The sequence below is a fragment of the Chelonia mydas genome, chromosome 19 (assembly GCF_015237465.2).
Source record: "Chelonia mydas isolate rCheMyd1 chromosome 19, rCheMyd1.pri.v2, whole genome shotgun sequence".
NCBI lineage: Eukaryota > Metazoa > Chordata > Testudines > Cheloniidae > Chelonia > Chelonia mydas.
This window is the reverse complement of record NC_051259.2, coordinates 9961533-9986102: the sequence shown is the minus strand read 5'-3', so window position 1 is coordinate 9986102 and position 24570 is coordinate 9961533. Positions and strand designations below refer to the sequence as shown.

At 41.6% G+C, this 24570-nt stretch overlaps 1 long non-coding RNA gene across 1 annotated transcript in view; it reads right to left on the bottom strand.

Moving 5' to 3' along the window:
• Positions 1-23882, bottom strand: part of LOC122463346 — a 33786-nt gene extending 9904 nt beyond the window's left edge. Inside the window, exons 1-2 of the long non-coding RNA XR_006286612.1 lie at positions 23806-23882; positions 8650-8776 (exon numbers count right to left, since the gene is read on the bottom strand). This is a non-coding gene — a long non-coding RNA (uncharacterized LOC122463346). The remainder of the gene's footprint in view (positions 1-8649; positions 8777-23805) is intronic.
• Positions 23883-24570: the final 688 nt, after the last annotated feature.

Here is a 24570-nt window from a genome sequence, read left to right as displayed (position 1 = left end):
ATCTGGCCCCAGCCCCGCCCCTTCTTCCCAAGGCCCCGCCCTTCCAGGGGCCCAGAGCCACCCCCCCCCACCTTGCCCAGGAGTCCAGCCGCACTGCGTACTGGTAAATCCTTTAAATTACTTTCACCCCTGAACAGACCCCCTCGTTTGCCACCAGCATACACGATAATCCCAAGCATCACTCTGAATCCTAGAATGTGTGAGTTAGCGTGAAGCAATGGGAACAACTACAAGAGGTTTTTGTTTAGAATATCACCAGGTTCAATCATAACTGGGGTTCCCAGTCTTATACCATCCAATATTTTTAAGGCCTCAGTCATTTTTAGATTATTTTGTTTGTTTGTTTTGGTCACACATTACTTTACAAATTATACCCGTGCAATAGCACAGGCTTTTAGCTACTAGTTTGTTATCACTGTCACTGGAATGTTTGATAATGGATTCTGTTGAAGACAACAGATTCCTGCATTGTCAGGGAGACAGTCTGGATACATTAAATCAGTCTTTTCCATCTCTAATTTCTGATAACATGGCCATTTCCTTCCACCATAAAACCTGGAGCTACCCTCTCTATTAAAAAATATAGTCAATAAAGCCAACAACAACTGTAGAACCTTCCTCTTTGTCTTTCACATTGTTTTAGATACGGAACCTCTGCTGTGATAATTTCCTTGAGAAGCAGCATGGTCTAGTGACAGGGTACTGGATTGGCAATTAGCATTACAGGGCTCTACTCCTGGCTCAGACTATGCTTTTTTTGCTCTCCCATCTTTATCTTGTCTTGTCTATTTAGAAGATTGTAAACTCTCCATCTTTTACAATGCGTTTGTAGCGTTCTAGTGCCTACCACAATGGGGCCCCAAATTTCAGGTGAGACCCTCTAGGGCTAGGTGATTCTGTAATTATAGGTGAAGCTGCCAGCTTCACCTATAATTAAGGTTACCTAACATTTCCATTATAAGACCCTGTTTTCAGTTGCTTATAATTTTGCCAAACTTCAACTGCTGAGGCTGAAATTTTCCATGCAAAGTGGTTGCCTCAGGCTGATTATTATTATTACTAAGTTTCAGTAAAAATGATTCAGCCATTTGCAAGATCGAGGATCAGGTAAAATACACTGTTTTGCCCATGTTAAATTCTTACAGATGTTTCCTGAAAAGTTCTAGCACCTCCACATTTTGAGCAGAAGGGTTGCCTTGGGGCAGAGATGTACTTTTTGCTATTCTTGTGAAAATCCACCTACATTTGGCTGAATTAAAAGCTTCTGAAAATTGCCATTTGCACATGCTTAGCAAAGGCTTGTTAGAGACTGGCTGCAAAATTATCTGAATGTTTCATATACCCTGAGCATGGCCCACCTCCATACTTGTGGGGGACAATACTGTTCCACATGATTAAGTTTATGTTTTTTCAGTTTTCTTTATTAAAACATATAAATTATATAGAATAAAACTCTGTGATAAGACATTAAGGTTGTAAAATCAAGCACAAGATGGATGGTGCACAGAGAATGAGGCTGTTGTCTGTAGGAACTCTGCTTCATTTGCCCAGAAGTCAGATGTGTAGTGAAGAAAGCAGGGGACTGAATGAAGAGAAGGAAGGGATAGTCTTGTGGTTAAGGCAACTGAATATCCCACTGGGCAAGTGGATCCTATCCATGCCTCTGCCACAGAATTACTCTGGGATGTTGGACACGCACATCTCGGACATCAGGAGCCTGATTTGCAGAAGTGCTGAGCACTGCCAACTGCAACTGAAGTAAAAAAGAACTGTGCTTTGAACATATAAAGTGGTGTAAAAATGCTATTATGAAAAATCGGTCCCTACGTTTTTCAAATTTGGCAGCCAAAAATTAGTGGACACTTTTGTCCTTAATCTCTTTCTGAATTCCTCCTCTGTAAAATGAGGATAATACCTCACAGGCCTATTGTGAAGATAAATTTAATTAACATTTGTAAGGGAGTCAGATGCTATAGTGATGAGAACCACAAAAAGTCCTTGAGGAAATTCGTAATTCTAGATTCACTGCAGGGTTTGAATTGTGTGCAACAAATAAAGTATGGGGCCCCACATTAAATCAAGAAGATAAAATAAAATATTTAATAACGACTGATTTGGTGCAATGAACAAGGCAAGGTCCTATGGAAAAAATAATATGTGACAATGTAATGTATCACAAGGGGCTGAATTAAGATTGCATGACCAAAACTCAAAGAATCCCATACAAGAAAACAGTGCACTACTCCATTCCCTGCAAAATTCATCCAGGTCACAAGAGTGTAAAGAAGCATGAAATACACAGGGTGAGTAGTATGTAGGTTGACCTGGCCCGGAATGCAAGCTCAGCAAATTCTCTGTGTCAGACTGTACTTGGAGAACTAAACAGTGATCCTTGCTCTAGTCAAATCTGTGCACATGCAATGTCACATAAAGAATCCCACACTTCTATATAGAAGTGCTGGAAGAAAAATCTTGTTCTAGTGTAAAGTTTTCCAAACTGTCTCATAGAAAACAAAATATTAGGACTCCCTAATGAACATATAAAAGGTGTGTGGAGTTTCCCATCATCATATTTTCTTGGGGCAAGTGGGGTGTGAAGGAAATTGGTGAGTGTAAGAGGATAGTCCAGTTTTAAAGAATATTTCAACAGCAAAACTTGCTTGCTTGGTATTTTTCACTTCATGTTCAGCAAAAGTAGAATTGTGTCTTGAATATTCAGAGGAGACTATTTTTATTTTAGAGATTAAAGTGAGAATCAACACAGAAAGGAAAAGAAGGGTGAATTCTTTTGTTGCATTCCCTCCACTGTGTTTTCTTGTATCACTCAGAAAAGACAGTGGGATGTCCTAAGGAATCCACTTTGCCCAGTTTGAGAAACACAGTTTTAGGAGAAGACTTTCGTGCAGATCTAGACTATGCAATAAGATCTCTGTGAAGGTATGAGATTGAGAGAAGACAAAAGATTGATCACTATCAAAATAAAGACACAACAGTGTATGAGCAGGATCCAGAAGCTGGCAAGCCCACTGGTTATCAGCTGTAGGGAAAGGGCTTGATGTGTTGTGAACTGGCTGTGTTCATGCATGGAGGTCACACCTTAATTATTGTTTGTGAAAAAAAATGGAAAATCTACTTTCCTCTATTCTGCTAATTGTAGCTGTGACCTCAGTGGTTCTAAACCTATTTACCATTGTGGGGCACATATGCAGCTCTCTATGTTTTATGTGGGCCACAGCCACACAATATTTTGTGTATATTTCTTAACTATCTAATTTCTGTGGAGGCATAAATGGTTTTGGGAAAGGGTGATTATCTATAGTACTAACTGCAGACTTAGAGAAACAAAAATGTACTCAATACAAAAATATATAGGGTTTATATATATACTGCTGGTCTTACACATTTTCAGAAGATATGCCAGAATGGTTTAGGGAAGATTGGAAGTGGATGAATGCCAGTTTTTGCTAATCCCCAGTACCCACTTCTCTTCTCCCACAAATGATGTTCACCAGAAGAGTGACCTTCCCACCAGACATATGCATAAATTCCTTTCCACCATAAGGTTATACATCACAGTTAACTCTCAGTTTTATAAATATTTTATTATTTGTATTGCAGAAGTCCCAAAACCCACAGTCAAAATCAGTGTCCCATTGTGCTAACTGCTAAACAAATACATAGGAGGGCACCATCTCTGCCTTGAAACCCCTCCCAAAATATTTGTTTCATTATTACTCATCTGTCTTTACCTGGTAGCAGCTGCACTTCTCATAGAATTCCACTCCCACTAACAGCAGTTTGACCACTAACAGAGCCCTTGATGATTGCAGAGTGGGTTGCTTCATATGGGGACAGTACTGCTCCATTGTGCCTGTCACCTCATCTATACATTTTCCCTGCCTGCTCACTTCTGTCCTACTCAAGGTGGTCCAGCTGCTGTCACTGCTGTGTCTTCAGACCTTTCCTTCTCCTCCTCCTAGCTGCCACTTCCAAACTCCAAAGACTCTGTTCTTTCTCATTTTTTAAAAAAAGGACATCACCAGAGTCATTCTGCTACTGTTTGAACAACAACAGAGTGGAAAAGATTATTGCTCTATTGCTGAATTCTGTAAGACCACTTATATTGTAATTCTGGTCTCTCACAGCTGCAGGTAAGAACTTGCACCCTATTTTATATTAGTATTTTTACCAAATTAAAATGTTTTCAAACAAGAAATAAATCAATGCATATTACAACCTCCATGCCTTATTCAAAATGACCAATAGTTGCCAGTTTCTCTCTTGTATTCCCTTCAAAGGACTTGGCTCTGAGACCCATTTGGAAGTTCTCCAAATGTAGTATGTTGTGATCTACCCAGAGCCATCTCTTTCTTCTCTTTTCCAACCATGACATTTTCAGTAGGGTTTCTTGAAGCCAACAGCCCATACACCAGTTCTACACAAAACGCCTCTTTCAATTTGTCTTCTGCTACAGTTAACCCAGACAACAACTTTGGATTGCTGTTTCATTGAGTTTTCTGTTAAACACATTTTGAATAGGTTCCTGTGTAGCACTCGCTCAATACCCTCCCCTATCCCTGGCCTTACCATATATACATGTTTTAGAGTTTAGCTGCTTGATCTCTGCATAGAGCTTTGCTTTCCATTTACTTGCCAATTTTCCTGCTTTCTTATTACCGCCATATTACTAAGCCACCAAGACGAGATACAGTCAGGCTACGCTTTCATCTCCAAACGTGTTTCCTTGCCTTTGTAACACACACTTCAAGTATTACATGTTTTTTGGGACCTGCAGCGCTTCACTCAGGTTCTTTTAGAACATCATGGAACATCTTACAGTATGACTCTCCAAGACAATGAGAATCATGTGACTAAGGCTCTCTTCCACTTTTGTTTAATATTTGCTCCAGTTCACTCAGTATTCTCAAGTAACTTTTCTTACATTTTCTTCTATAAAGTGTGTAGGTACCAGCTCTACTCTGCTGCAGCTAATTCATGTTCTCTCCTGCTTGTCCTGTTTTAACTTTATTAGCTTTGTACTTTGCAGAATTTGTCAATACCTGCAACCAAACAGATACAAGCCTTTGCCATACCTGCTTCCACCTACTTGCAAATCTGTTCCTGTACTTTTCTTGCTTTTCTTTAGCGCTTCTTTTATGACCCTTGTAGTCTCTTTTTGAAGTTTCAGTTTTTACTATAATATTTTTGCCTTTTCAGCAGCTTTCCAGAACACTTGTTCACCCAGCCTTAGACTGGAGTTACAAGAAATCTGCCTCCGTATCATACTTCTGGCAGATAAGACTAATATTGTACTTATTCTCTCTATGACTACGCAAAAGTTACTTATCTACCTCAGTCTCATCATCTGTAAAATGGGAACAATTATACTTTTTTGTGGGCAATAAGACTGTTCTCTTTCAGATATTCCGACAACATGATATGAATGAACAATAAACTAAGTCAAAACCTAAAGTTGTTTGGGACCCGCAGGTTGTCCTAAAGTACCTCCCTGGTTTGTCTTGGAATGAGCTTTCCCTAATACAAAAGGACCATTTGAAACTCTATGAAATTGTTCCCTGGATGATTAAGAATCCACCCTTTCCTAGATACACAAGGATTTTAATCCACTTTGTTCTGATAGAAAAAAAAACATTAAAATGAAAGAAAATATTGCAGGGAAAAGTCTTATGTCACTGAGAGTGTTGTTGCTACATTTCAGATATGAACAAAGCAGGAAATAGGAGATGGTCTGAAGAGGATAGATGTGAAAACATAAATACTGGGGAAGCTATCATGATCAAGACAGTAAGGCAGAGTAGAAAGAGTCTGCAAAATTCCTGGAAGAACACAGTGGAATCAAGCAGCAACTGAGCTGAAAGAAATCAGACTTTCTCATGGAGAAATGAGTGTGGCTGGAATGGTCTAGGTTAGCAGAGAGAGAGAGAGAGACTTGGAGTGTCCCAGTGGTGAGTCAAGTTAGTCTTGGAAGACCTGAAAACAGAGAGAAAGCAACATAATGTGGATACTGAATTAGTGGACGAGGCCAGAAGAGGGAGGAACAATTAAAAGATGCTCACAATGTTAGGGAAGGGAAGTTGAAAAAGCTCATTGAAATCATTGTGTTGTGGGGAGCTGAGAGGTTCACCAGAACTCCAAGTTAACTTGCTCTGTATATTGATTTCCTTGGCTTGATGGTACTATTCCCAAAACTTTATCTGCACTAGTCCTTTTTTAAAAAGCAAAAAAGAGGCATGATTTAGTCACATGGTCTCCGCTCACGACTAGAAGCCAGGGAGGCTGATTTCTAATGTGAATTTTCACAGATGTTCTCTATGGCTGTGGAAAAGTTATTTAATTTCTCTTTTTCTGATTCATCATCTGTAAAATGGGAACAATTACAGTTATCCTCACAGATGTGTTAGGGTAAATTAAATGTCTGTAAAGAACTTTAAATAGGTAAAATGTTATATAAGTGCTAAGATTATATATATGCTTTCTTAAAAAAATTAAAAAACTTTCTTGTGGTCTCTCTGTAGGGTTACAGAAGGCTGGTGCGTGCATGCTAATAGTTTACTTGGTGCAGAATCCACCCTTTTACTTTAATTTCTACTCATATCAGGACATTGAGTGGAGAGCAAAGAGGGTTATCAATAACAGGATAACAATGTTAAATGGAAGACTCAGAGCATTATGTTAATGGAGAGGTTATTTAGGGGTTTGGGAAGGTTGGCTGGAGAGGTTGGCTTCGTTCAGAACTGCAGTTTGAATGATAATAGCAGCTCACTTTCACATTTCTACACAAGCATCCCTTGGAACATGGTAACAATTACTGTTTCTAAAAATTCACATTTCATATAGCTTTGAGAAATTAAACAAAACAAGAATCAGCAGTTTTCCCTTTTTGGTTCCTGCAAGTGTAGCTCTGATCAATGGAGGTCTATGAAGTAAGTCTGCTACCCTATAAAACAGCTTGAAGTTATCCCAATTAATACTCTACCAAAGCGTTTGTGGTGTGGGGGGTTGGCAAGGAGGAAGAAAAGCAGTGATCCTGTGTTAAGAAGGAAAGAACTCAGATCAATGCACCAGTGGCTGGACAGTCTTTTCTTTGCTTATTTTCACCAACAATACTACCATCTGTACACACCACTTCCTCTGCCTCCTGCCTTTTATAGAACAGCTCACAGAGAAAATTAACCTTAGTGCTACTGACATGGTTAAAAATATTGTGGAAAGAGAAAACACCACACAAGTAGTAAAATGTATGTCATTCAAGGTGGTCAAACAATGAATGCACAAAATAAATGCAAAAACTTAGTTAAGCTCTGTGCTCTCAAAGTTGGAAAATTAAAAGAAAGTAACTGTTACAATTGAACAAGTCCAATAGATACTATGGAGCTGTGGGAAAATACAGACAGGATTGTATCTTGATTGGATGAAGCACTTTCACAATGGCAAACAGTTTAAAATCAAACAAAAAGACTAAGCCTGGATGAGGGGTCTATCAAATGTGTCCTAAAGACTTTCTATCTTTAAGTATCTTGATTTAGGTGTGTTCATCTGTCTTGGTTGTAAGTAGGAAAATGGACAAATTTGGAAGATTTCATTTACATTATGGCAACAAGAATTTTAAAACATGAACAAATTTCCCTGGCCATCACAGACAATTTTTGCTAAGAGACATGTTAGTTATCTATGCCCTGTACTGTATGAGGCAGAAATAATGGCTCTCAGGGAACAAAAATCCTTGTTCCATCTTCCAACCTCTAGCATCAGTAAAAGCTGATACCCTAATTAAAAGAGAGATGAAGAAAAGGAACTACTAGGGGTATCCCCCTTCCTCATTTTCTTTGCTGGTAGTGAAGAACAGAGCTGGAATGGCAGAACACAAGAAGCCCAAGCAACACCTTTACAGTGGCCCAGATTTGTGTGTTGTAAGATTGGGCCCCTCTGCAAAACCATTCAATTGGGGTCACTCACATGCTTAAAATATAATCACTATACTATATATATGTTTTTATTAATGTTTTGTAACAACTTATTTAAAATATATTCATTATTTTTTGTAAAGTTTTGTAAAAATAACACCTTTCCCTTGCTTTTGTTCTCTCTTCTCAGTTACTTCCATTTTTAACTTTCACACCCCCATTGGTGTCTTTTTCCTTTATCTTTTTCAGTGTCTGCATTTGTTCAGTCTAACTTTTCTGCAGTGTTTAATAATGGCTCCCTCCCCCTTTAAATTCCCCCTACAACCAGTTTGTGCACTCCCTCCTTCTCTTTTTTCCCTTTCACACTCCTCTCTTCCTCCTTTGCTTTCTATTCCACATGATCTCATATAAGTCTCTCAAATTCTCCTTCCTTTTCTCTATTTCCTCATCCTCAATCTTTTGCTCCAGCCTCTCTATTTCTTTTCTGTACAACCCCAACAAGGGTGAAACTGGAAACAAATGTAATCGTATTCTCCAAAGTTCCCTCACAAACTGAGATTTATCCAAATGAGACTTTACTTACAGTATATCTTCAGAATATGATTGTCCCTCTTCTTTCTAGCAAGCCTTGATCAGCAGTGAAATAATTAACAATGCTGACATTTAATTTGTCATTGTACTTCAGAGATAATAACCACTTTAAATTAATAGAAGTAATTCATACCTCTCTCAGAGCCATTGTTTCAGGCTGCATGCAGACTCAGGCAAACATCCTCCTCAGGCCACATTTTTAAGTTGATTGGTGCAATCATAAGAGTTAAAGTTTATATTCTGGAGCACAAGATGATAGCCTTCAGGGAAAAAAAAGTATTGTTTTGCCAAACTGCAGTGAACTGGATCGATTCAATCCCTGACACCCAGCATCCACTCTCACTCCCCACACACACATGGCCATCGGACCTGTCGTTCTACAGATACCCCTTTGTGACTAGCCTTCCACCCCTGCATATCTTGGAAGACAGGGAAAGTGAAATAATTGGGAAGGAGGCAAGGCACTGGTGGAAGCAAGCAGAATGGGAAGCCAATGGTTGTGATGAAATAGAAGAGATGTTGGGATGTGATGGAGGTAGGTAGAGCTGCTGGGCTAAGGTTGATGACTCCCAGGAAGCCCAAAGAATGAATTGCTGTGCTGCAGGCTGCCTGTACATACATTGTGCTGCCAGCTACATGTTGAAGAGCTAGTACAACTAGCAGGACCTGGGGCAAACAGGAGCTGCTGCTCCCTGGCCACTCAACTGCTCAGAAGAGCAGCACCATCTCATTTGGTAGCACAGAAGAACCTGAAGAAGCAGTCCTATCCTATGGACCAAGGAAGAGACCATCACACTGTGAAAGTGCCCAGTTGTGTAATGGCCGGCAAAGGACAGAGAAGGAGATTCCTTCTCTTCTGAGCAGTCAGGTTGCAGAGGAAAGAACGAGATATACTGCATTGTGTATAGAAGACAACATTTTAAAAAAATTCAAGGAACAATTCTCCAAATAAGGTAGAAGTCCGTGGACCCTGGTCGAGCTACTGTCTTGGTGTTCCTCCATTATGGAGAGGTATTTGACATCAGATGAGTCCTTCAGCTCATCTGAGTCTAAACAGAAATTATTTTTACTATGATCCTCTTCCTGCCTCCAGTTGCACTTGTCTAGTTGATGGGAATCTTAAGTGTTTCACGAAGTACTAACTCTGACTGTACTGGAGTCTTCAATACAAAAGCCCCCTCTCCTCTTAAAGGAAGGGTCAGTTCAGATAAAACACAATCTCCTTCTCTAACAAAGGAAAAAGGCTTTGGACTTGACAGCCAAATTTACGATGGTATTTTTGATACAACCAGGTCAGACCAAGCTGATCTCCTATCACAAACATACAGAACTGGGGTTATTAGGGATTATGGGACAAAAAGTTTTGCAAATAGTCCAATAACCTACCTTAAGCTAATAATACAATAAGAGATACAATTTTCCAAAAGAGGAGTACCCGTATCTCTCAGCATGTCAAAGGATGCAGTCAATACCTTGTAAGCTTTCAGTTAATTTGCAATAAATAACTCTAATAAATTCCACTGGAGAGATTTACAAATTGGGACAAAACAATGCACAGGAGTTCTTAAAAGGCAATGAAATCAGAGAATAAAGATTTTGTTAAAGCATAAGAATCATTAAGTCATCCAAGCCCATTTACAATTACTGATGGTAAATCTGTCTAGTCCAGATGAGAAGTCTTCTTTTTCCAGAGCAAGTTTATGAATGAGTGATTTAAAGCTCAAAGCAGGTGTGAAAGTGACTAAGACTAGTAAGAAAGATGGGAAAGAAACCATACACACAAGAAAATAGTCAACTTTGATTCTGAAATCACAAAAATGATTTACCCTAATCAGTTTTCAATACATATAATCTTAGTTTACACACAAACAGAAAAAAAAATTTAAATTCTTGAAAAAAAAAATGAAAATTCCCCCACCCACCAAAAATTTATTTTTACTTTTAGCGCTCTATTTCCCCCCTTCCACCATGGATGACCTAAATTTCTAGCTGAAGTATCTGGTAAACTCCTTGCTTGGAAAAAGAATGCTAAGCTGCAAAAAGGCAAACTAAAAGGAGGGAAAAATTAATATGAAGGGCTCACTGGGCCAGGAGGCCATAAATGTCGCAGAAAGGAGAAGACGCTGAAGTAATACTTCCCAGCAACATTAAAGTGATTGCGTTTGCAGAGAGATAGTGGAGGGCAGGTGTTGCCAACAGTGTTAAGAATACCAAAAAAAAAAAAAATCTCAATTTTGCCCTCATTGCATTCATTATTTGTACAAAAATAAGTTAGAGAGACGGACAAGCCATCAAACCAACATCCCAATCTTTCCTACTACAGAATGAACATTTACAAGGAAAATACTTGATCAAAGTAAGAGAGGGACCCAGAAGGATGGAGGACCATGTTCTATCATGAGCAAAATCTAGAGGACACCCACTCAGAAGCAGGTAATCCAGTTTTATGGCCTACCGAACATACATTCAGTTCATAATTTTAAAAATTCAATAGTTACTTAGATACATACCCTTCACCTCTTTCAATTTCAACTGAAGTCATAGCAAAATTAAATAAGATTAGATTATAGTCAGTGTCTTACTTCTTTTAATTATTATTCCACTCAGTAGATGTTCATAAACAGACTACCTGAGCGAAATTGCAGTTTCCAGCATTGATATTTCAGACAGAGACTTTTTTCATATGGTTGAAGAGTTCCTAATTTATTGCTTAAAGTTAAAAAAAAAATCCTCACTTACTCCAAGGCAAACTCTCTTAATACAAAGCTTTCTCCAGCATAAAACGTGTTTCTGACTTCCATGCCTATAGTATAGCTTTCCAACAATATATAGCATCCATGTTCTTAGTGTTAGATTCCCCCCCTTCACTCCAAGATACAGTAGTTCCCTTTGTTATATAAAGATTTCCCCCAATATAAAGTGATTTTTTCAATTACAAGGCTCCATTCTCTCTGTTTATAAAGATGACAAAACACCATTGATACAATATTTATCCACCATATTGAAAGAAGAATTTAACATTTTAATAGAAACTTACAGAAAAATGTTAGAAAAAGGCAGAGGAAAATAAAACCTTTGGTCCTCTGGTTTAGATTTACCATTACAGTATTTCCTGTTGAGGACTAGATATAGTTTATTTTTAAAAGTAATTTCTACAATTATAGGTATTTCTAAATCACTGATTGCTTTGGTATCTAAGCATTATACAAACTTAAATAGTATCAGAGTACATAATGAAAGTGGTGTTACTTCTCTTTGTTCCCTGGTGAAGTGGGGTGTATGAATTGAGGGGGTTTTGTTTTTGTTTTGTTTACTAGCACTGTTCCAGGGCCTTTTGTTGAAAGGCACATCTTACATTTGGACCTAAACACAGCCAGGCTTGGCCTTGATCTGATTTCTTCTGGCACGGAGTTCCTTAGGCAAAAAGTTCCATAGCTAGGATGTTGCCACCAAGAAGACTGGCCTCAGCAGCTGAGAATCTGATAAATAGAATTGATCTATTAATATAAATCCTGAAAACTGTTCGTATAGAAAAAATCAAGTTATTTTAAAATGAAGCCTGACTCAGTAAATAATACTTTGTAGTTTTATAACACCTTTCCTCTAACCTTCTTAAAGTGCTTCACAAGTATTAATTAAGCCTCACACAATGCCTCCAGAAAAAAAAGTGTATATAAACTTAAAGGTACTCTAAAAACGATAGCATGTGAAATGAGTGAGCATCCACCTGTACACGACTCTTTTGCTGCAGCATTCCACACACACATCCAGTCCACCTTGTGGTTACAGCTTACAAGTTTGTGGTATGTAGAGGGAACGGCAGAGCTGGTTAAAGATTCTCTTTTGCTTCGCATACCATGCAAACCTCTCATTAACTCATACATTACTTTCATTAGTGCTGAAGCACTCTTCCTCAGTGTGCTTCATGACTGGTTTGAAAAAAATTCATTAACTAAAATGAGATATCACAACCATAAATGAAAAGTCATCCTTCTGAACCAATTTCTGATTTAAAAATGGAAGGGGTTAAACTGACCTTCACTGATCCAGAAGAGGTGACGAGATAGAACTTTTTAAAAGACCAACATGGAGAATTTCAAGGGGTTATTATGAAGGGGTATCTACAAGATTATTTAAAACAAAATGTTGTTCTAAAAGCATGCTGCAGCCTCCAAAACAGAACAGATCACACATTTTAAAAAACTACCATTTGTGAATAAGCAAAATGTGGGGAATCACCAGTTTTTCCTGCAGGGCTGTGGAGCTTGGATAGAGAGTTGGGGGAAGGGCAGTTGGGTTGGTGTATATGAAAACAGAGCTGGCTGCGGGGTTTGCACTTAAAAAGGGCTGTAGAGCTGGGTACTGGTTGGTAGAAGGGAGAGAACAGAATAAGCCTGAGTAAAACCCATCAGAGCTCCTGTCCTCCCCTTTCAGTGTTAATGGAAGAGATGCAAGTCTATGGAAGCTGCAGTGGGGGATGGGGATAGTGATGATGGAGGGGGTGGGGAGAAGCCGAGCAAGGCCTGAGAATCATCAGCAGCTCTTGTCCTACTCTCCTTTCAACATTAACAGGAGGATGTGAAGCCTGCTTAGCTGGGAATGGGATGAGGGAAGCAGGGCAAGAGCATAGTTTAGCTTTTGTCCTCTCTCCTCAGGGTTAATGGGAGGACATGAAGCCTGTGTACCTGGGAAGGGGGAGGGTGTTGGTGGAAAGCAGGACCTTAGAAGGATCACAATTTTTTTCCCTCCTCTCCCTGCAGGGTTAATGGAAGGATGTGAAGCCATTGTGAATGGGCAGCTTTAGGATTTGTGGGGTCCTGTGTGAAGTAAAATATGCAGAGGCCTCAAGCAAACTTCCACAAACATCATGGTACATTTGGGTTTGTTGTAGCTTTGCTTATCCGGAAAAGGAAACTAAACCAGTAAGTTACTCAGTGTTGGGGAGTAACAGTCAGCGGGGTGGGGTAGTGGTGAATTGGGGTCCTTATCTCTGGAAGACAGGAGACTTTGGTTCCCAAGTTCATTTTTGAGGGCAGAATGCAGTTCCAGCAGAAAGAGGGGGGGGTCCACAAAAGAACAAAAACAACTTGCCCTGCGTGGCTGCACTCTTGGGCCGTGTCCAAGGCCACCCTTGATGGTGTGACTTGAATTGGGGGGGAGGGGGAAAAGGGGGCAAGCACAAAGCTGAGAACTGCCATGTCTTTTCACCCTGCAGGATTAATTGGGGTGGGGGGTCATTCATGTGGTGGTGGTTACTGTACCCGGCAGCCCCACTTTTTTAGTCACCTTATTTTGTTGCACCAAACCTCCAGACCCGCTGGGGCTTTACAAAGCATCACTAACACAAATCCGACCCATGTCCTGCCCCACTGGTGTCTCCTCCAGGCCTGCCCTTCCTGCACCCCCTATCTGACCCTACACACAGCCCGTGTCCCAGAGCCCACCAGCCCTAAGGCGCCTGCTCCGGCCCCCCTGCCCCACACCATTCGTCCCCCTTTGCCTCCCCCTGTCTCTGAGGGGGGCGCTCGCTGCTGTGGGGAAGGAGAAGCCCCGTCCATGGGGATCCCGAGGCCCCTGCCTGTGTCTGGTGAAGTTAGGGGCCGGGCTGCTGGGGCAGGAGCCCCTGAGCCTGAGGGGCGGGGTGGAGCGTCGCTCTGCGCGGGCAGGGCCCCTCGTGCGGGAATGAGACGTGGGAAGCCCCCGACTGTGGGGCGAGATGGGGGGTGGAGGCCCCCCGGAGGTGGAGGCTGTTCCCGGCTCCATCCGCGCCGGGTTTTCCCGCTCGCTTCCCTCCCTCGCTGAGAGAGCACCCGGCTGCCTTTCACTCTCTTCGCCTTCGGATCCCTCCGCCGCGGCCGGGACTCCTTCCCCCCACCTCACAGTCCTCCCTCCCCAAACTCTCACTTTAGCCCCAGGCTGGGCCAGCTCCTTTTTAGTTCGGTCCCGCCCGCCCCCCGGCTGGGTGCGTCCCACTCTGGACCCAGGCTGGGGGAAGTCTGGTTTGGGTCGGGACGGGGACTATTTGACGTTACTGCCACGGTCTCAGCGGAGGCGGGGGAGTTGAGCCTACGCGGTGAAACGGCTCCTCTCAGCGCTGCTTCCTGGAAACTCCCGGTTTGGGGGGGCGGGGGAGAGAGTCCCAGCCCCGACAGAGGAACCGAGCGAGCCCCCAGCTGGGGGGAGTAGGGGTCCCCTAAGCCCGAGGGGAGTAGGGCATACACAGCCCAGCCTGATGGAGGGTCGCCCCCCCAAATCAGGAGGGGCGCAGCCCCCCTTACTGTATATGAGGGCGAAAGGAGAACCCCAGCCAGATTAGGGCAAGGGGGGGAGACGTTTAGTGCCCCCCATGCAGTACACAGGGAGAGCAAAGCCAATGGGGGGGGGGCAGAGACCCCCCCCTCATGCTCATCACCATGGCGGGAGCCAGCCAGGATTGGGAGAGACAGCAGCTCAAATGCCCCATACTTGGGGGGTAGGGAGGGAAAGTCTGCTGGGGGGGGACAGTGGGACATAGAGTCCTTCAGTCCCATCCTGGACGAGGGGAGCAGGGGATGAGGGAAAACCTGGGTGACCAGGGGGTCCCCTGAGCCTCTCTAGCCCCCCCCCCCCCTTACAGTATACTCAGGGAGCGCAGAGAACCTCAGTGCCTCCACCCCCATCATGCTGTATGGGAGGTGGAACAGGCTGCAGCCGCACAGAGTTAATGGTAGAGAAACTGAGAAGGGGAGGGGGGAGGGGAGGCAGAGTTTGTAAATGGAAACACTGGCATATAAGCATTTAGCACAATCAAGCTGAAAAGCTCCAACTGCAAAGGGCTGAAAACAAAAAATCTCCCTTTGCTGCCCCCTGGCAGTCAGCACCTGCCATTTCTCTCAGCAAAAAGAAAGAAAATCTATACATACACCCAGAGTCCCGAACAAAGTTTAAGTTTCTGCCTACTTGCAACTGTGTGTAAAAGATACTGTGCACACATTCTTAGAGTACAAGTCAGGGTTGGCCCAAGGTCATATGAATATTGGTACTAGACCTGTTTATATATGTCCCTTTCTCACTTGAACCTCGACAGGGTCCCACTTGCACTTAAGGCTCTCCCCACTTCACATGTCAAAACCAGAAACTCACACCCATGTGTCTTCCCTTCCATGATGAATGTCAAACAGTGACACCCATCACATTTATAGGTAGCCTTCCTCACTTTGAATACAATGGATTCCTCTCTTCCACACAGATGAATTGCACCCTTTCCCTCCAACCCCATTAAGACTAGCATCTACATTGGTTATGAAGTATGGTTATTCTGCCAACAGTCCAAAAATAAAGATCTTATTTTCTCAAAGTCACTCTCTCCAGAGAGGCTAACTCCCACAGCTCACTGCACCACTCCTTTAAAAATGGAGCTGTTGATCATTTCCAGTGTTGCAATGCCATTTCCCCAACCATTAAAGAAACGTTTTCTTCATTGGAACCCCCAGATTCAGCAATTTTGGGATTGCACCCAATTAAAAAAAAAACAGATAAAAGGTAATGAATTACTTGGAAGAGTAAGGCTATGTCAACACTACACAGCTTTTAGCGACATGGCTGTGTTGCTACAGCCGTGCCGCTAAAAGTCGTGCAGTGTAGCCGCTGTTTGTCGGCTCTCCTGCCGACAAAAGCTTGCACCCACAACAAGCGGCGTTTGCGTTGTTGGTAGGAGAGCACTTTTGAGGGGTGGGGGTTTAACACCTCTGAAAGACAAAAGTTTTGTCGTTCAATTGCCAGTGTAGACATAGCCTAAGATTAATTCTTGCAAGTAGATCCTCCCAAAACCTATGTGACCAAGCATTTCCACAAGAGTTGTATGATGCTTAACATCCTCAACAAGCACCCATTTCCTTAATGCTAATGCTGTGCATTTTTATGGGATCCAATATAATCTAAATGTAAGTTTTTGTTATATGAGTTGGTGGTGGAAATTTAATGAGACTCAATTGTACTAGAACTGCTGATCTATTTGAAGTTACTGGCCCACAAATCTTTCTGTAGTTCTAATTTGACCTCCCATGAGGGAGGAAAGGAAGGTTGGAAGCTGGTCTCATAGAGGACCCTATGTCTTTAAGAAATGTTGATGCAGGTAATCTCAGGAGCTGCTATCAAGGCCAAGCCAGAAATGTCCTGAAACAGCTTATATACAGTGTAGTTGTAGCTGTGTCAGTCCCAGGATACCTCACAGTGGGTGAGGTAATATCTTTTATTGGACCAACTTCTGATGGTGAGAGACAAAAGCTTTTGAAGTCTGGGATATATGCCATAACACACTTAAAATCGCCTTCACCAAATAAGGACACTCCACCAAAGTAGTAGATCGCATCATGAAGGAGGCCACCCAAATACCCCAAGAAAAGCTTCAATACAGAAGAAAAACCCCTTCTGACCACACGTCCCTAGTTGTCACCTACTACCCCATACTAGAACCCATATGGGGTATCATCAAACCACCACAACCCATACTCAATAGGGACCGCCAAAAGAAAATTTTCCTGATTCCCCCACTTCCGGCCTTCAAACAACCCCCCAACCTCTCCAAGCTCATCATCAGAAGCAAACTCCCACAGACCAGGACCCACCAACTCAAAGCAGCACTAGACTCTACCAGAGCAACAGATGCAAAACATGCAGACGTATTTCCATTGCTACACTGATCAACACCCCCCACAACACAGCTTTCAAGATCCATGGATCCTACACATGCCTATCACAACATGTGGTGTACCTCATCAAGTGCACTAAATGCCCCCAACAACAATTATGTGCATGAAACGGAACAATCACTAAGCGCTCGAATTAGTTTACACAGGAAAGTGATAAAAGACAAAACCATCCTATCACCTGTGGGTGAACATTTTTCAGAAAGCGATCACTTTATATCTGACCTAGCAGTCCTCCTCCTCAAAGGAAACCTGCTCAATACTTTCAAAAGACTAGCCTGGGAGTTTAAATTCATTACTCTGCTACACAAAAAGAGCATAGGCTGAACAGAGACAATTTTGCAACAATCTGTAACACACTGTGAATATTCCACCCCCCTGAGCGACATAAGTTACGCTGACATAAGCTTTAGTGTGCACAGCGCTATGTCGGAGGGAGAGCTTCTCCCATCGATATAGCTTATGCTGCTCGCGGGGGGTGGTGAGTGGGGTTATGCCAACAGGAGAGCCGTCTCCCATCGGCATAGAACGTCTTTGTCACACGTGCTGCAGCAGCACAGCTGTACCGGTACAGTAAGTGTAGACATGCCCAGAGACATTTAGCATGACAGGGAGCAAATGTATCAAATAGTTTTAATAAATGCACATAGATTCAGTAAAACAGAATGATTTATTAGACCAGTGGCTCCATCATTTCAACCACACTCCCAAATCCACGTTTGAAAACCTTTGTGAACTTTGTAATGAGAAAAGCTTAGTGCACATTCTTTAAAACAATATTATTATTTGTATTACAGTAGCACCGAGGGGCAAATGAGTAATTCCAAAATACACAAGGTTTCTAAACCATCTTATGCACTAGTTGTCTGTAACACATTAAGAAAAAGGACTCACTTTTTAAATAACAATATTTTCAAATTTTTGTATCAAAATAAATTTACTTTGGGACAGATATTGTGCACCACATTCACTGATAATTTTTTACAGCCAAGTTACAAATTCCTGAAAATAAGGGGTTTATAACTGAATTGCTGACAGACCCTTAAAGAGTGACACTAAAAGCAACACTATAATGATATATTATTATCCCCACCACAACCTTATTTAGTCCACTGCAGAGTGAGGACCCAAGCTGGTGTCCCCCAGCCTCCTTGACATGCAAGTTCTTGCTAATGCTCCTCATTTATCTCTTCACACCTCCATTGCCCTTACATTGCATGGTCTCCATTCCGTGACCTGGGCTGAGCATCTGACTCTAATTTTTTTTCAAACTATCAGCCTTCTGCTGCTTTCCTTTTATTATGAAAATATTAAAAGATAAAAAGCTTATACACCAATAGTTGATCATCTGTACACATGAGTAACTTTCTTTGGAGAAAGCTAGCAACTAAAAACATCCCACCCAAAGAACTTTGGCTAAGGAACCTAGTTTGATTTTGCCCAGGGCCTTTCTTCCCCAATCTTATAAACAAACAGGTAGGGGAAAACTACCAAATAACCACTACCAAGAAGCCACTGATGCACCAGGTCCTGGTGCTGATTCTCTTGGAATAATTGTAATTTGCTGTTTAAATAGCAGGAGACAGGAAAATATCATCACTCTATCTGCATGCCATGTTACAGTAATTTTTCCTGAATGATTTCAATTCTAGGGTCTTTGAGGGGATAAAGGCCCAGATTTTGAAAGGTTTTTAGGTGTTGCTGCTCTCAGCATTACAACGTCTAACTCATTTAAGAGCAAAAAGAAAAGGAGTACTTGTGGCACCTTAGAGACTAACCAATTTATTTGAGCATAAGCTTTCGTGAGCTACAGCTCACTTCATCGGATGCATACTGTGGAAACTGGCATCCGATGAAGTGAGCTGTAGCTCACGAAAGCTTATGCTCAAATAAATTGGTTAGTCTCTAAGGTGCCACAAGTACTCCTTTTCTTTTTGCGAATACAGACTAACACGGCTGTTACTCTGAAACCTGTCATTTAAGAGCCTACATCTCATTTTCAAAAGGGGTTTAGGCACTTGGGATTTAGGCTCTTAAGCGTCTAAATTCCTTTTGAAAAAGAGACTCAGACTTCTAAATGAGTTAGACATTGCAACACTGATTGCAGTGACACCTAAATACTTTTACAAGGGCCAAAGTGTCTATCAATGAGGAATTTATAGAATATCCTTGTCCAGGGGTTGGAATCCTTTTCATTGCCCATTGAACAATTCACATTTAGCAGTGGGATGTCCCATTGCAGAGGGAAGTTTTTCACAAGGTTAAAAATAAATAAAAAAAAAAAAAATCAAGCATAGCTAAATAAATAATTTTTTAAATCCAAAACTACACTGGAAATATAGCTGTAGGAGAAGAGAGAGAACACATAGCTTGTTGAGTTTATGAATCCTGAATTTACATAACTCCTTTTAATCTTAAATTCCGTTTTTGTGTCCTGCAGCCTGTGTGTATGTCATTGTTTGTCACCTTGATTTTACAGATCTCCACTTTCAATTAATATTTCTGGTGCCTCCTGAAAACTTCATACATTTCTGGGTCCTACTGTACTTCCAAGTATTTTGATAAAGGAATTCTCTTCATAATGGATATTTAAAGTACAGTTATATTCGGAAAAGTGATTAAAAATGGCACTCTGGGGTTCCATGTGTATTGGTTATCAATTATTCTCGATAACATTTTCTCAATTTACAACTTTTTCTTCCCTTCACTGCCAGGCCTGCAGGTGCAACCTAGGATCTGCAAATCCAGCAGTGTTTTCTGGCTTGCATTACATCACCAATAAATAAAGATTCTGTAATTGAACTTAATTAACAATTCTGTTGATAATGAGTGGCCCAGAATAGAATCCAGCTCCCTTTCCCATGGGCACTGCACAGCTAATGCAGCTAACAGGAATAGAGTAAAGTCTAGTTTGGTAAAGAGAATGAAGTGATTGAAATACCTGTTTGATTTTGTAATTTGCCAGTACCTCCAGCTAATGTGATTTCCATGAAAATGTAGGCCATTACTAGGTTACCAGTGGTATCTTAAAGGAGAGTACATGCTTAACCATATTATTTCTTGCTGGATGTATACAGAGTTGAACTGACTAGCCAAATTTGGGGCAAAAAGAGAATTCCATTAACTTGGGTCCGACCATAATTGCCTTGGACACTGAGGTTCTTTCATTTTTGCACCTTTCACAAGAGTACTGACAGCTTTCCCCTACAATTGCAGGAGAAGGACATCACTCTTTTCCATCTGTATTTTACTTCTTTGTTAAAGATAATTCTAAATACTTATAACCCTTTTGTGGTGAAAAATAAGCTCCTCTATATCACCTATAGAGATGATAAAAGAGTAAATATGGACAGGAGTGGCTAATCACATCCTGTAGTAACTCTTCACGTGACATCAAGTTACCCTCTCTACAGGTTTGTAGAAAGTCAACCTAGAGTCAGCAGCTTTAGGATATAATTTGAATAAATGTTAATCCAAACGTTCAATAACTAGAAGGTGATGAAAGTGAATAATAGAAAGAACAACAGAGAGAAGCATAATGCAACAGATAAAAAAAAGACTGCATTGCATAGAAGTGTTAGCAAGTGGAACAAGTGAGGGTACAATGTGAGATCTAGTATACATGTGAGTGTGCAACCATGCACAAGACCCTTTGTGTGTGTTTAAAAGAGAAAGACTGTGAAAGGACTGAAGATTTTCCACACACATTTAAGGCAATATATGGTTATGCATTTATGATTTGTTGAGCATGTAATTATCCAGCACAGTATGTACATGGTATAAAATAAGCATGACTGTGAGTGGGACAGTAAGAAAGGGAGAAAATGTCTGCATGTGGGCGGATAGGTTTGTCTGTTTATGTTGTTGATTGCTTTAGAGATACAAATGGTGAATGCAATGCAGGGTAAAGCCTTATCTGGGAAGAGAAGGAGAAAACATCCTGGCTTTTGTGCTGCTACCAATTACAGTCTACTTGCTTACTATGAAGTGAGATCCACAGCACCTAGCCATATCTCATATCTCCAGGTAGATTGGATGATAGAAGATAAAAGTTTTAGAGTTTCACAGCTCTCAGAGTTGTGGGTGTTACATTTCTCACTAAGTGTCCTTGCTGTAAATGCAAGGTAAATTATTCTCTCTCTCTGTTTTTAGTTCCCTTTTTCTCTTCATGCTTTAATCGTTTTGACACCAGGCTGTACAAAAGTAATTTAAAATTAACATGATTGACAGTTGCTAGATAGAAGGGCCCAGTTCAGAACTCCGCCTCCTTCTCAGGACTACTGAAAGAGCTCTTCTGATTGGCTGCAGGACCTGAGGCAGCTGACAGGGTCATAGGAAAAACATAGCAAACAATTAATTTGCTAATTTAGTTTTCTGTTTAATTTGAAACCAGAAAATTGTCAGTCACTCATCATCCTATGAATTTAGTTGCATGGTTTCATTGCAGTGGCTACAGCTCTTGCTAGCCAAAAGGGGACATGTTTGAAAGACAGGGAACTGTTCTGTGGAGGTATCCAATGCCATTTAATAGTCCTGGGAGAAGTTGTTAGCCTTTGAGTTCTGTAGTGCTGTTTTTTAATGTCACATTTATTAAACACACACATACAGTAACACTCTCACATTTAGACTGGAAAATATGTAATATTCACACATGTATACCAGCTTTATAAAATTGTTGTGGAAACTTACTGGTCTAGGCTCAAAATTTACTAGTCCATCATTAGCATGATAATAAAAACAAAGTTTTATTTATTTATAAATAACTTGTCTTGGACAATCAGAATGCTTACAAGGCTAACTGTTACACACTAGATAGAAGGTTTGTGAAGCATAATGGCCCTGGGAGTCTTGTGGTATGTCAGGGCTAATATCCTTTGATGGAAGAGGAAATTCAATTTTCTCCTATTCAGCTGTGAATGGGAGTGTGTAATTTTGAATCAATTTAGGGGGAGGGCTTCTTGAATTTGTAAGTGTTCTATGATAAATTCTGTACATATGTTTGAGGTAATAAACTGAATTGTAACAATATTTTTATTTGTGAATCTGTTATTTATGCTTTGTCAGAGTGCACCTGCTTACAGAAAGAAAGTGTCATTTGTATTCAAACTGAGAAGTCATCTCAGCCCTAATGTAAATTAATTTAATCTCAGATTGTAGCTTTTGTGGAGTGCCTTGACGAGGATCTGATTTTGCTTAGGGGGAAAAAAAGTTGTAAACACACATTTAACAAATGAGTTCTTTGCCACAAAGGGAAGCCTTTGTGGCAAGTTTGTAGATGACACTAAACTGGGAGGAGTGATAGATACGCTGGAGGGTAGGGATAGGATACAGAGGGACCTAGACAAATTAGAGGATTGGGCCAAAAGAAATCTGATGACATTCAACAAGGACAAGTGCAGAGTCCTGCACTTTGGACAGAAGAATCCCATGCACTACTACAGACTAGGGACCGAATGGCTAGGCAGTAGTTCTGCAGAAAAGGACCTAGGGGTTACAGTGGATGAGAAGCTGGATATAAGTCAACAGTGTGCCCTTGTTGCCAAGAAGGCAAACAGAATTTTGAGCTGTATAAGTAGGGGCATTGCCAGCAGATCAAACGATGTGATCATTCCCCTCTATTCAACATTGGTGAGGCCTCATCTGGAGTACTGTGTCCAGTTTTGGGCCCCACACTACAAGAAGGATGTGGAAAAATTAGAAAGAGTCCAGCAGAGGGCAACAAAAATGATTAGGGGGCTAGAGCACATGACTTATGAGGAGAGGCTGAGGGAACTGGGATTGTTTAGTCTGCAGAAGAGAAGAATGAGGGGGGATTTGACAGCTGCTTTCAACTGCCTGAAAGGGGGTTCCAAAGAGGATGGATCTAGACTGTTCTCAGTGGTAGCGGATGACAGAACGAGGAGTAATGGTCTCAAGTTGCAGTGGGGGAGGTTTAGGTTGGCTATTAGGAAAAACTTTTTCACTAGGAGGGTGGTGAAGCACTGGAATGGGTTACCTAGGGAGGTGGTGGAATCTCCTTCCTTAGAAGTTTTTAAGGTCAGGCTTAATAAAGCCCTGGCTGGGATGATTTAGTTGGGAATGGTCCTGCTTTGAGCAGGGGGTTGGACGAGATGACCTCCTGAGGTCCCTTCCAACCCTGATGTTCTATGATTCTATAAGCCAGGATTGGATTAGGACATCACCACACACTAAAAGCAATGGACAGTTGCAACTAAGAAGTGCTATCCATCCCAGTCTTTTATACTGCAGTAAAATAGAGGGGTAGATTTTCAGGTAACTGCTTGGGGATTCCACATGAACTCAGCAACTCATGGAGCAATCCAGTCTTTGCAGCTGGTGACACCTGACTGTCCAGTTACTGTTTAGGTCTTCCATAAATCATGAAGCCAAACTTACTAGCTAGTAGTGCCATTCTTAACATTAGCACCCTTGTACCCAGGCCTACACAGGTCTTGGGGGGGGGGGTGGGGGGAGGAAGAGTGTCCCACCATTTGTGCCCAAGTATGTGTGAGATAGCTAGATCAGCCTACAATTTATCAGGTACATGCAAGCACGCGGCCCCAAACCATCAAAAGGCAGAGGGGAAAGTAGGATGAATTTACCTCAGATGGTCCTCTTGTCAGAGAGAGAGGTGGGAAGCTGTCTTGCCTTCCAGTCCTGCTGCCCAAGAGGGAGACAGGGTCACTGCATGAATTGCAGGCTTGTATGGTACAGATGACCCCAATCACCATTTACTTTGCGCTTACGGTGAGCTGGGCTGATGGCAACTGCATCTCAACAATAAGGGCCTTATCCTGCACCAGCAATGTTGATGGAATCTTTGCTACTGACTTCAGTGGACACAGGATTGGGCCCTACCATTAGGCTAAAACCATAGCTGTGATAATGAGCATCCGGCTACAAAGCAGGGGAGGATTACACCTCATTTAAAGATCAGAGTCAGTCCAAGGTGGGTGCACAGTTCCACAGATCTTTTAATCAGTCACATCTACCCACTCTCCCAAGCTTTCAGATGACATCAGCAAGAGATTGTGGTCACTATTAGAGGGCCATTGACCTTTCCACTCTGATTCATAGAGGATGATACTAACAGGTAATTGTGTCATACTCTACATCAAGTTCTAGCCATCCCATCTGCAGAGCTAGCTGAATTGTCATTCACTCAACCATCAGCAGCAGCTATTTGGAGACACTTTACCTGGTCAGGCAGTCTGTGGAGAGCTGCCTAGTGCCCTGTCTCCAGTTAGGTTTCTATCTGAGGGGAGAGTCATGCCAATTAAATCAGGCAGCATTGAATCTCTAATTGACACAAATGAGACAGACAGACAGCTGGAAGGGTGGGGGAGGGAAAGGGAGCAGGTGTTGTG